This window comes from Notamacropus eugenii, chromosome 2, assembly GCF_028372415.1.
Source record: "Notamacropus eugenii isolate mMacEug1 chromosome 2, mMacEug1.pri_v2, whole genome shotgun sequence".
NCBI lineage: Eukaryota > Metazoa > Chordata > Mammalia > Diprotodontia > Macropodidae > Notamacropus > Notamacropus eugenii.
Window position 1 is genome coordinate 7,570,869 of NC_092873.1, and position 13,406 is coordinate 7,584,274.

Below are 13,406 nucleotides of genomic sequence, written 5' to 3' on the forward strand. Positions count from 1 at the left end.
AATAACGGTAAAAAGGTCTCTCCACAAAGTGTAGAGCAACAGAAGTCTCAGAACAACAGAGCAAAAGAGGTTTCCAGTCAAAGGCAACCTGCAGGCTTACAGGAAAGGTCTATCTCACAGGACGCTGAGCAGAGCAGAGCTCAACCCTGGCCATGCGGCACTGGGAGGAAGAGGACCTGAACAGACCTCTGGGAAGAGCTCCTAACAGGGAGGATCCCACTTACTTCAACCCACAAGCAACACAGAAATCACCCAAAGTCAATGGGGGAGGGATTTCCCAGCTGGGGAGAGGTAAAGGGATTTCTTCAGCAATAGCCCAAAGTGATGGCAGAGGCCAGGAGCAGACACGGGAAGCCACAGAGGGTGGGAAGTAACCTGGGTCCATTGTTCAAGAAGCTCAACTGAAAGCCTCTGGCAGTAGGGAGCAGCTGATCTAAACGTCATCCCTGAGTGATAGTAAATGGCTGTGAAAGTGCCCCAAAAAGGGAAAAAATGTAAGACCATCAAAGGTTACATTCTTGGTGACCAGCTGTCTCCTCCCATCCTTTCAGACAAGAAAGAACAAGACTTACTGTCACAGGAAGTTAAGACCTCTGCCTCCAGGGCCTCCAAACTGAACTTAAAGTAGACTCAGGCAATGGAAAAACTCGAAAAGCAAGGTAGCACCTGGTTCAAGGACAACCACAAAAATGCTGAGGAAAATAAAACCTTTATAAAGAGACTGACACGATTGGGAAAAGAGGTCCAAAAAGCCAGGGAGGAGAAGGAGGCAATAAAAAGTTGAATTAGGCAAAAGAAGGAAAAGGTTCAAAAGCTCAGTGAGCAAAACAGTTCTCTGAAACAGAGAACTGAGTTCAGGGAAATGAATGAGTGTAAGATAAACCGAGAAGTTGGAAAACAAACAAAAAAGAGTTTGAAAAAATACAAGATAATGTGAAACACCTCAATGGAAACACAAATGACCTGGAAAATAGATCCTGGGAGGACAATATAAAAATTATTGGACTACCTGAAAGTCATGATCAAAAAAGGAGCGTAGACATTATCTTCCATGAAATTATTGAGGAAAACAGTGCTGATATTCTAGAACGAGAGGACTAAATAAACATTGAAAGAATCCACTTACCACCTCCAGAAAAACACCCGAAAAGAGAAACTCCTAGGAAGATCATGGCAAATTTCAGAGTTCCAAGGTCATGTAGGAAATTCAGCAATCAGCTAGAAAGAAAGAATTCGAGTGTTGTGGAAATACAATCAGGATAACACAAGATGTGTTAGCTTCATCATTAAGGGATTGAAGGGCTAGGAAAAGCATATTCTAGAAGTCAAAGGAACTGCGATTAAAACCAGGAATGAGCTACCCAGCAAAACTGAGTATAATACTTCAGGAGAACAAATGGTCATTCAGTGATATAGAGGACTTTGCAGCATTCATGTTGAAAAGACCTGACTTGTACAGAAAATTTGACTTTCAAACACAAAAATCAGGAGAAGCTTCAAAAGATAAACAGGAAAGAAAAGTCATAAAAAAACTCTCTAAATCTGAAGTGTTTATCTTCCTACTTGGAAGGAAATTATTTATAACTCTTGAGACTATTCTCAGTGTTTGGGTAGGTGGAAGGATTGTATACACATGCACACATGCACACACACACACGCATTGACAAAGAGTACAGGCTGTGTTGAATCAGAAGAGAGGATATCTACAAAAATAATATATAGAAAAAACCTGAAGTGTGAGGGAGTAACATACTGGGAGGAGAAAGGGAGAAATGCAATGGGATGGGCTATAACTCATAAAGAGAGAAAGAAAAATCTAGTTCCATGGAGGAGAAAAGGGAGAAGAGGACAGGGGGTAAGTGATGCTACTCTCACTACATTCGTCTAAAGGAGGGAAATTAAATGCTCACTCAAATTGGTATAAAAATCTCTGTTATACTAGAGGAATGTAGCACAGGAGGCAACAAGAGGGGTGAGGGGAATGATAGAAGGGAGGGCAAATGGAAGAAGGGAATAACTAGAAATAAACACTTTTGGGAAGGAAGAAGGTTAAATGAAGGAATAAAACATACCGGGGAATAGAACAGGATACTGGGAAATATAGTTAGTATTAGAAAACATGATTATTATAGAAGTCTTCTTTAAAGCGGCCTGCATTTACTCTGTATTAAATTATTTGCCTTCTCTGGGGGATGAGTAGGGAGGGAGGGAGGGAGAGAAGGAGAGAGGGATGGAAAGAAGGTTGAATTCAAAGCAGTAGAAAGGAATGCTGATAATTTTTATTGCATATAACCCATAAACAGGTAACACAGGTAGTGAGGTACAGAAATTTATCTTGCCCTACAAGATAAGACAGAAGATGGGGAAAAGGGAAGGGTGTGGTGTGATGGAAGGGAGGGCTCATTGAGTGAAGGGGTAATCAGAATGCAGGGAATTAGTGGGTGGGGGGACGGGAGAGATAGGGAGAATAATTGGACATATTACAAAGTGATGTTAAAGCACTTAACATTAAAACAATTGACAGAATTAATTACTGAGACTACACCAGAGACATCGTTAGATTGGGGAAATGCATTTTATTCTAAACCTCCTAGAGTCAGGTAACCTGGGGTAAAATGGGCATTGATGGAAAGGTTAAGGTTTGATTGGTAAATTTGTTTTTATGATCGTTATTTAAGTGGGAACTAAAACAGGTATAGAACGGCATGGAAGTCACTTAAGACTTCTCTCAAAAGATGTGCCTTAGCCAATGTGAAATTATAGTCATAACTGAAACCGTGGTCATTGCAACTTGCTATTTGAAGATGCTATGAGACTACTAAGTGACTGTTATTCTGAATCTAACTCCATATATGGATAGCAAAATAGTAATCTGAGCCTCCAATCCATGGTGCCATTAAGCCTGTATAGGAATTGAAAAAGGTGATCTCATGGGAAGGGTGGGAGAGCGGCTGTACAGCCTGGGCTGAGGTAGGATTCTCCTGACTCAATTTCCCCACTGATAGCTGGCAGACTCGAAGCCTCAGTGAATGCAAGTTGACAATCTATTCCTGCCTGAAACTGACAGGAATTTGGGGAGATTTGTTTTTCGCTGCAATGTCCTAACACTTAGTGGCAATTTCCTCTAGTCAAAAGGGTGGTAAGCCTAATACGAGATCAATTAAATTATAGCTTGTTGGTAGGGGAACATCCAAGGTCAAGTCTAAAATTAAGCTATTAGGCTTAGGAGTTTAGAACAACAACAGTAAGCTAAGGTCGTCTACTTCTTAGTAGGAATGTGGAGACAATTAGGACAAGGGCTTATGAAGTTAGCATACATAGTTATCATTAGTATCTCAGTTGGATACTGCTAAAAAAAATTACATTGTGGTCTACATTGTGAACACTTTAAAAGAGATATCACCCGACCAAAGGTGGGAATTGTTTTATGTGATATGAAATATGTTACAAATGAAAAATTAAAAAAAATATTAAATATAATTTAATTTAATATATTAAAATTCAAGTGTACAGTTGGTGGAGTTTTTATGTCTAGCTTTATGTGAGTGTAAATGACAGGCAGAGTGTTCAGAAAATTTATAATATTGATGAAATAAAGGAAATAGCACACTCAACACACTTTCCCTTAACCAGTGAGAAATTATAGATTTTATGCATACATACATTACTTTTCCTTTGATCTAATTTCTCCTGTAGTTTTTTCTTATTTTCAAAATCAGTTCGATAAAATGATGCAACTTGTGAAACTACTGTCATGGAATGATATCACAAAGAATCAGCAAGTTCTTGTTGAAGCTTTCTTACTGTAACCTGAGTGAAATATTTCCAAATTATTTCTGTTCATGATTCCATGACATGATATTAGCTCATAAAAAAACGAACACACTTTTAAAATGAACAGAAATTAATATTTTCTCTTTCAACTTAACTTCATTTATATATTCATAATTACCATAGATTTACAGCTAGAGATATCTTAAGGACTATTTAATACAAGCACCTCATTTTGCCAACATGAAAACTGAAGCCCAACGAAGTTAAATGAATTACTCAAGGTCCTAAAGGCAGTCATTGAGAGAGAAGAGGATTGGAACTTGTCTTCTGAGACTACAAACCTCAATTAACTATACAACTTCACCTCCACTCAGCATGGATCAAATGCTGTCTTCTTCTTGCTCAGTGTACTCCCCATTAAGCAATGCATTCAACCTGATTTCCCCATCACCTCTTTCAGAGAAAAATTAAAAGACCTCCAAAGTTACCTAGGGACTAAACTCTTTTATCTGAAATTGACATGGAAGGTGATGTAATGGAGTGGGAATAATCAATAGTTTTTATATTTGATAGAAACATTAGGGGTTTCCCCTTCCCTTTTTCAGAAACGTGAACTACTTTCTTTCTCTGCCCCTGCCTTTACCATGAGGAAGACATGCATAAGAAAGGGATGCATTTTCGTTCCTCTCATAGTTTCCCCTGGAGAATGAACATAGGTGCTGATATCCTTATCAGGCTTAGTAAAAGCACTTGACAAGTATGTTTTAGTTTGCTCGCAGCCAAAACTGCAACATATATCCTTGTTAACTACCTTTCACATGTTCAACTCTCTTTGCCAAGGCTTCAAAGCAATTCACTTATCCATTAGAATAGGAATTACACGTCTGGCTGTAGCCAATGGACAGAGAAAATGAAAACAATAAAAATAGGGTAGTTTTCCCACTTATGTATACACAGTATATTGCAAGGTCAGTGTTTCTACATACATAAGTATATTCATCCATATGCACATATCCATATGTCCAAATATGCACAGAAATACACAGTCACAAATGCATAGAGAGATATGCTACAAAATATCATCTTCACTTCACCATACAGCAAAGTATGTGAATGCACCAGTGAGTAAGAGAAAATGAAACCAAAAAATAAAAGGAACTAAAGCTTTTTTTTCTCTTATTAGATAATATTAAGTGCCTTGAAACATTAAATTTAAATAACATCTAGTAAATTTTTGAAGGAAGCAGAAAGCAGAAAGATGGCAATAAAAACTTGTGAAAATAAAACTGACCTAATTAACTAAATACATACAAGTAAACTGAATTGTAGTATGGAAGGACTGGATTCAAATTCATGACCATATATACTAAAAATAAAATTTAAAAATTTTTTTGTGACGTGTTTCCCCATTGAATTGATGATGAATCAGAGAGAATGAGAACTGCTAGTAGATTGTAAGGGGCAATGCATATTCAACAAATAAAAGGCAATGATTCTAGAAACTGCAATTTTGGACACTGAGCAAGGATAATTATTAAAACAATAAAAAATACTGAGATAAAAAAAAATTAGTAGGGACACCCAAACAATTAAAAAATAAGATTAGTGAGGACACCTCAGGGGCTGAATCTGCAGTTGCAACAGTGAGGCCTCAGACCCCTTGGCCCACAGGCACCAAAGGCCAGTGATGGGGTTCAATCAGCAGACCAGGAAGGGAGACGGCTTTCCCATAGCTCTGGCAGCAGGCAGTGGCCACAGATCTTGCACAGCAGCCCCTATGGAAGCTCCCTTGTTGGAGCGTAAAAACCCCTGGGGCCATTGAAGAGCTGAGTCTTGCCTCTGCCCTGGGTGGAGGCCCTGGGCTAGCTGCTCTTTGCTTCACACTGAATGGTGGCCCTGCCATCCAGCCTATCTGAAAATCAGCCCCAAGTGCTGACTTGGGAACTCGAGGCCAAGTGCCAGTGGAGAGGTATCTGCTAAGATTCTTGGCATAGAAATCGCTCTCTGCATCCAGACCAGGACACGCTTCATTGTGCCACTTTGGAGGAAGTGAAATCTCACAGATTCCCGGAGAATACCCTGCTCTTGACAAAGGACCCAAAAGTCAAGTAACTGGTTGGGAAAATGCCCAAAAAAGGGAAAAAATATAAGACTGTAGAAGGTCACTTTCTTGGTGAGCAGATGTCTCCTCCCATACATTTGGATGAGGAAAAGCAATGCTTACCCTCAGGGAAAGACATAAAAGTCAAGGCTTCCGTATCCCAAACAACCAAAATAAATATTCAATGGTCTCAGGACATGGAAGAGCTCAAAAAGGAATTTGAAAATCAAGTTAAAGAGGTGGAGGAAAAACTGGGAAGAGAGATGAGAGAGATGCAAGAAAAGCATGAAAAGCAGGCCAACACCTTGTTAAAGGAGACCCAAAAAAATGCTGAACAAAATAACACCTTCAAAAATAGGCTGACTCAATTGGCAAAAGAGTTTCAAAACGTCAATGAGGTGAAGAATGCTTTAAAAAGTAGAATTAGCTAAATGGAAAAGGAGGTCCAAAAGCTCACTGAAGAAAATAGTCCTTTAAAAATTAGAATTCAACAGATGGAGGCTAATGACTTTATAAGAAAACAAGGAATCTCAAAACAAAACCAAAAGAATGAAAATATGGAAAATAATGTGAAATATCTCATGGGGAAAAACAACTGACCTGGAAAATATATCCAGGGGAGACAATTTAAAAATTTTGGGATTACCTGAAAGCCATGATCATAAAAAGAGCCTAGACATCATCTCTCATGAAATTTTCACGGAAAACTGCCCTGAGATTCTAGAACCAGAGAGCAAAATAAATATTGAAAGAATCCACGGATCACCACCTGAAAGAGATCCAAAAAGAGAAACTCCTAGGAACATTGTGGCCAAATTTCAGAGTTCCCAGGTCAAGGAGAAAATCTTGCAAGCAGCTAGAAAGAAACAATTCAAGTACTGGGGAAATAAAATCAGGATAACAAAAGATCTAGCACCTTCCACATTAAGGGATCGAAGGTCATGGAATGTGATTATCCAGAAGTCAAAGAAACTAGGACTAAAACCAAGAATCACCTACCCAGCAAAACTGAGTATATTAGTTCAGGGGAAAAAATGGTCTTTCAATGAAATAGAGGACTTTCAAGTACTCTTGATGAAAAGACCAGAGCTGAAAAGAAAATTTGACTTTCAAACACAAGAACGAAGAGAAGCATGAAAAGGTAAACAGCAAAGAGAAGTCATATGGGACTTACTAAAATTGAAATGTTTACATTCCTACATGGAAAGATAATATTTGTAACTCTGCAAACTTTTCAGTATCTGAGTAGTTGGTAAGATTACACACCCACAGACACACACACACACACACACACACACACAGCACAGAGTGAATTGAAGAGGATGGGATCATATCTTTAAAAAAAATGGAATTAAGTGGTGAGAGAGAAATACATTGGGAGGAGAAAGGGGGAAATGGAATGGGGAAAATTATCTGTCATAAAAGAGGAAAGCAAAAGACTTTTCAGTGGAGGGAAAAAGAGGGGAGGTGAGAGAAAAACATGAAGCTTACTCTCATCAATTCGACTAAAGGAAGGAATAAAATGCACACTCATTTTGGTATGAATACTGATCTTCAATACAGGAAAGTGGGGGAGAAGGAGATAAGCAGGGTGGGGGGGATGATGGAAGGGAGAGCATTGGGAGGAGGGAGCAATTTGAAGTCATCACTCTTGGGGAGCAACAGCATCCAAAGAGAGAATAGAAGCAATGGGGGGGCAGGATAGGATGGAGGGAAATATAGTTAGTCTTACACAACACGACCATTATGGAAGTCATTTGCAAACTTAGACAGACATGGCCTATATTGAATTGCTTGTTTCCCAAAGGGAATGGGTGAGGAGGGAGGGATGAAGAACAGTTGGAAGTCAAAGTTTTAGGAACAACTCTCAAGTATTGTTCTTACTATTAGGAAATAAGAAATACTGGTAATGGGGTATAACAAGTTATCTGGCCCTACAGTTCAAAAGAGAAGATCGGGACAAGGGAAGGAAGGGATGTTGGAAGAGAGGGTCGATCGGTAATAGGGGCAATTAGAGTGCTCAGTGAATTGGGGCGGGGGGAGGGGAGAAATGGGGAGAAAATTTGGAACCCAAAATTTTGTGAAAATGAATGTTAAAAGCTAAATAAATAAATTTTTAAAAAATCCAAAAAAAAAGTAAATATGTACTGGTTGACTTTGTAGCTGCAAAAAAAAAATAAGTTTATTAACACAAAAAATATTAATGCTTAGTGCATAATTATATTCCTTTTAATAGAAATACTGTCCTAAATTTTAAAGAAAGGTAGAGACTAGTCATTGGAATTCCACTAAAAATATGATTCACTCTTCAATGTTTCTAAAACTAGTTCAAAGGAGTATGAATAAAAACTCGTCAGACTGATGAATATTTTAAAAATCTTATGAAAAGGGTAACGGTAATACTCACGAGTATCTCAAGGGAGATATATGATTTTAATTGCTACATTATTCCTAGCAAAATTTTGTAGGATTCTTCAGAAGTTTTAGCATTTCAAATAATTTATTGTATTTCATTAAGAAAATGTAATATTTGGAAAGGAATGAGAATAATAAATTAATCAATATCTATGCACAAGAGATAACACTATCTATGCTAATGAAAAAAAAATTTCATTGACTATACAATTTCTTTAAGCAAAGTGAGTCATCTTACCTAAAAGATGACACTGACACTTTATTTTTTTATTTTATTTTTATACTTTTATGTATTTATTTTTATTTATTTCTACATAAATACTTTCTTTATGAAAATTTATTTCTATTTCATAGAAATTTTAATTTGATAAATTAAGTATTTACTTTTATGAACTTAATTACCTGTATTTTACTGTATTACATTTCATTACTATTATTAAATTCACACTTACTTATGCGTTTTTATGGTATTATTTTATCATACTATTGCTTCTCATTCTTCTTTCTTACATTTCAAAATTTTGACAATAAAAGTTAATAATATTGCGTGCCTGCTGAAAATTCAATGCTTAAATTATCTTCATCAAATCAATTTTGACTTTCATTTCAAAAAGTTACATGTTTACCCAAACAGAATTCTTAAAACCCTACCTCTCTTTCAGCCTACACATTTTCATATATACACATTTGCTCTCTTAAGTACATACATTCACTGGTCAACACTTTACTTCTCTATTCTACCGTAAGAACTTGTTTTTCAGTGTCAGCACAAACTATATTCAAAAGATCAATGAACAGTACCTGGGATTCACTCAAGAACTTTTCTTTAGTCATGGTTTTCTTTTGGGTGTCTTCAAGCTGTTGCTGAAACAACATATTTTCACTCTGAATTTGTGCTAATCTTTCTTGGATAGATTCCCATTTGATAATGTAACTTGTTCACTTTCCCCTTTTTCAGTTGATTTGTGTGTTGAAGTTCCTTTTCTTCTGTTGGGCAAGGTTTAATTCTCTCTGTATGCTTTTTAAATGGGTGTCTTTTCCCTGAAGCAATCGTGCACCAGACAGCTAATTCTCTAAACTATTGGTTTTTCTTTCAGCTTTAGACAGCTCATGAGGAAGGACACCATTGTTCTCTCTTAAGCTAGGGGTGTCATGATAGCTTGTGTTGTAAACAAAGCCACTCATCTCATTCTCCCTGAAAGGAATGTTCATGGGCTAGTTTGATGACTCACTTTGCTCATGATCGAGAACAGCAGAAATCGCATGGGAACTTCATGATGCAATTACTCTCTCTACTCTGTCTCTGTTTTGCATTGTTCAATTTAAAGTTCAGAACTGCATTTTCAGTCGTCAGATCATGTACTTTTCCACTGCACTGGAATGTAATTTTTCTTAAGACTTCTTCATTCAGTTGTAATTCTTTTGAAGCTCCTCAATCTTTTCTTTTCAAACTTTTATATCTTCCATACAATGACATTCTTTTTCTTCATCCTTAATTATTACTGTGTCTAGTTCGAGTTTGAGCTTGGCAACTTCGTCGTGTAGGATTAGATTTTTATTCAACAGACATTTTTCTTTCTCATTGCCGTTAGGAATCTAAATATAACAAACAGAAAAAAAATGTTACTCAAAACAAAATTATGTATTCTGATTTTCCTTAGTAATTCAAAATAAATGCCAAGGTGCCAAGAAGCAGAGTTTCCTCAGAAAAAATTAAATTAAGGGAGTTTCACCTATTTCACATTTCTGTCCAACTCAGTTTTCAAAAAGAACAGGTCTTAAAAGTGCTTCATCAATCTGAAGATAAGAAGTAAACTTCTAGTCCCACGAAGCTGCCTTTCAGCATATTTTATTTCCTTTGCTCTATCCATTCTATTCCAAACTGGATAGTCAAAGCGCTACAATAAAAATAAAAATACTTAATATTTACACATTGCCTTTTTATATTAAATTATTTTTTTGTTTTCCGTGTTCTAGAATCACTTCCATATAGCTTAGATGTTTTCCCTTTCCTTCTCCTCCATCACCTCTCTCTACACACACCCTAACTGATTCTGTGTACAATCTTATATAGGTTCTACACGTACATTCCTATTAAACACATTTTCCTGTTTTTCACGTTGCAGAGAACAATTAAAATGAATGGGAGAAACTATAAAACAAAACATAATCCAAAGGAAAATGGTCTGCTTCATTCTGTTATCCAGTTCAGTATTTCTGTCTCAGGATGTACAAGGCGGTTTGCCTCCAGAGGCCATTCAGAATCTTTTAGGTACTTGCATGGCAATGAATTACTAAGTGTACCAGAAAAATTCGTTGCACACTGCGGTTTTTGCTGTGTAAAGAGTTTTCCTGGTTCTGCTCCTATCACTAATCATCACTTCTAATAAATCCTTTCAGGCCTGTGTGAAGTCTTCATGCCACGTTGCCTTTTAAGGTATTTTAGAAAGTTCTTCCAATATATTATCACGGCTAAAATTTGCAACACACTTAAGAAGGAAATATTTAGATTATTCTCCCCATTTTACACATCAGGACTTACGGTAGGAGATATTACTGAATAACCTGCCCATTGTCACACTCAGTACGTAGTAGTAGCAGTGTTTCAAACCACGTCTCTTCAAACTCCAAATCAAACATGCTGTTGCAATAGCTAATTCCTCTTAGGAGCTGAAGACAAGCATTTGTCCTACGTTTAGAATCATTGTCTTGGTACAATTATATTATCTCCAGAACAATGAAGTGATAAGTCATAAATTTCTTAGTGGAAGTCCTCAGAAAATTCTCTTTGCTGATAGCTGTAGCGTTTTCACAGCAACACTGATTTAAATCTTTTAGAAGTTGTTAAGTCAAAACCTCTCATTTTCGGGATGGAAAAAGTGAGACCTGCAGTGTGTTCTCCTAGTGATGGTAACCTACCCTTCACCATCATATTTTAAAAGAATGATGAAAGCATTACTGAGGCCAAAGTGTAAAAAGTGCATATTGCACTCGTATCATAGTAAAACTGGTCCAGGAGCATTGTTCCCCATTCAGGACTGGTGGAAAGAGTTACATCAAAAAGCTTATAAGCTCCATGCTGTGACATCCTTTCTGGAAGTGTAGCAGGAGGGTATGAGGAGGTTTCAGCTGAGTTAAAAGGAGCACCCCAGGGCACCATTAACCAAGGATTACTGGGGGCCACCAACACAAATGATTTCCTTCAAACAACTTTTGAAGAAAATATGAAAATGCAAAACTGTAAATTTAGAATTTGATGAATATGTATTCCTATCATGGTGAGCAATGTTGAATTAGAATTAATGTAGGAATTCAGGTCACAGATAAAGCCAGAGGTCAGAAATCTAAGAAAAGTTTTTCTGTGGCAAATATTTTTTACTTCTCTTTCATGGGACATGAATGAGACAACAAAGTGAAATAGAGCAAATTAATAATATATACATATGTGTGTGTGTATATATATATACATATATATGTATGTATATATATTATATATTATTATATTATATATAATTATATATGTATTATTATATATTATTAATTTGCTCTATTTTTATATATTTGCTCTCTCTGTATATATATATATAGTAACCCTTAATCTCTCTCGTGAAAAGTACAAAGAGATGAATCGCTTAATCAAGGAATAAAAATGGTTTGTTTTGGAGGCGTCACTTTCTACCTCTTTGCATTCCTTTCTCCCACTAATTTAGGAGTGAATGACACTGATGAGCTCCCCCTTTTCTCTGACCAGAAAAGGCAAAGGCATTACTGAAATCCAGGGATTTTTTGAGTTGAAGTAGAGTTGGGTCTCAAGAATGGCCATTGAATGAAAAAGGAAAAAGGAACAACCAAGTATAACAAACAGCATATGCGGATTTTGATAACCAGCCATGTCCCGACTTGTGTGCTGTAGACAGATGTACCGGACTGAGGATGACAAATATGTAGCAAAATGAAGAAGCACAGTCCTGATTTTGAAAATATGGACTTAGGTTGGAAAGTGATCAAAGTGAATACCTCAGAAATCTCAGTGATTTGGGAAGAAGCTTTCTTTCTGCTTCCAAGAGGATTATTCACAATTCCACCTTGTTCAACTCTGGCTTTTAGCTCCAGAAAAAAGTCTCTTTGAGATGAGCTCTTCTTCGTCCTGGGGACAACAATTTCAGAAAATTTTAAATCATCTTTTTTCCTTCCAAAGTCAGCAACAACATTTGACCTTCAACTGGAATATAGAATGTGAAAAAGCAAGGAAAATAGCTTTATAGATTAAAAGAAATGCAGGCTACTGAAAATGAAAAGCCAAAATATAATAGCATTTCAAAGATGGAAAGCAACCTCAGTCACTACCCAAGGCAAGCCTTATCAATTCTTAGGGACCTAACTCTTACAAGCCTCAACTTGAAGGCTTCACAGGTGGGGGTGGCCACCACGTCTCAAGTGAGCGCATTCTGTTTCAAGATGTTTGTGTTGGTTAACAATTTTTTCCTGACATTCACCCTAAAAATGTACATTTTGGAAACTCTGATCCATTGCTCCGAGCTCTGATCCTCAGTCTGAAGCACAGAATGCTTCATCTTTCTTCAAAATGACTGTCCTTCAAAATCCTGAAGACATAAGAATCAATATCTTTAGTTCCTTTAACAGATCCTCACAAGTCATGGACCCCCAGGGTCTTCCTGTTAGGCATCGTGCTTACTACTTGTCATAATTCTGTGAGAGCCACAAATGAATTAATCAGGATAAGCCAATCTATTCACTTCAGAGTACACAGGGATTTTCACCTTGTCTGTTTTGAAAGCTATGCTTCTCTGAATAGGATGCAAAATTACACTAGCTTTTGGGTTCTCAGATAACAGTACCAACTCAGCTTCAGTTTAGAACTGACTAAGATTAACATCTTCTCAGACAAAATGCTGTCCAATTCTATTTCCTCCAACTTATACTTATGAAACTATTTTGTATTTAATTATATAATTTTGTATTCATTCTTACTGAATTTCATGTGATTAACAGGTTCCATCCAGTGCTCTGACTTATGAAGACTTTGTCTTTCCTCCATGTAGAAAGACTTGAATAATTTTACGTAAATTAATAAGAAAATAAGTAAAAGATAAAG

At 36.8% G+C, this 13,406-nt stretch overlaps 1 long non-coding RNA gene across 1 annotated transcript; it reads right to left on the bottom strand.

Moving 5' to 3' along the window:
* Positions 1–581: 581 nt before the first annotated feature.
* On the bottom strand, positions 582–10,331 carry LOC140524322 (uncharacterized). Its single transcript, XR_011973665.1, has 4 exons — positions 10,024–10,331; positions 9,092–9,886; positions 3,664–3,810; positions 582–1,218 (listed from the first exon to the last, which is right to left on the bottom strand). It is a non-coding gene; the product is annotated as an uncharacterized lncRNA (long non-coding RNA).
* Between the last annotated feature and the right edge of the window lie 3,075 nt (positions 10,332–13,406).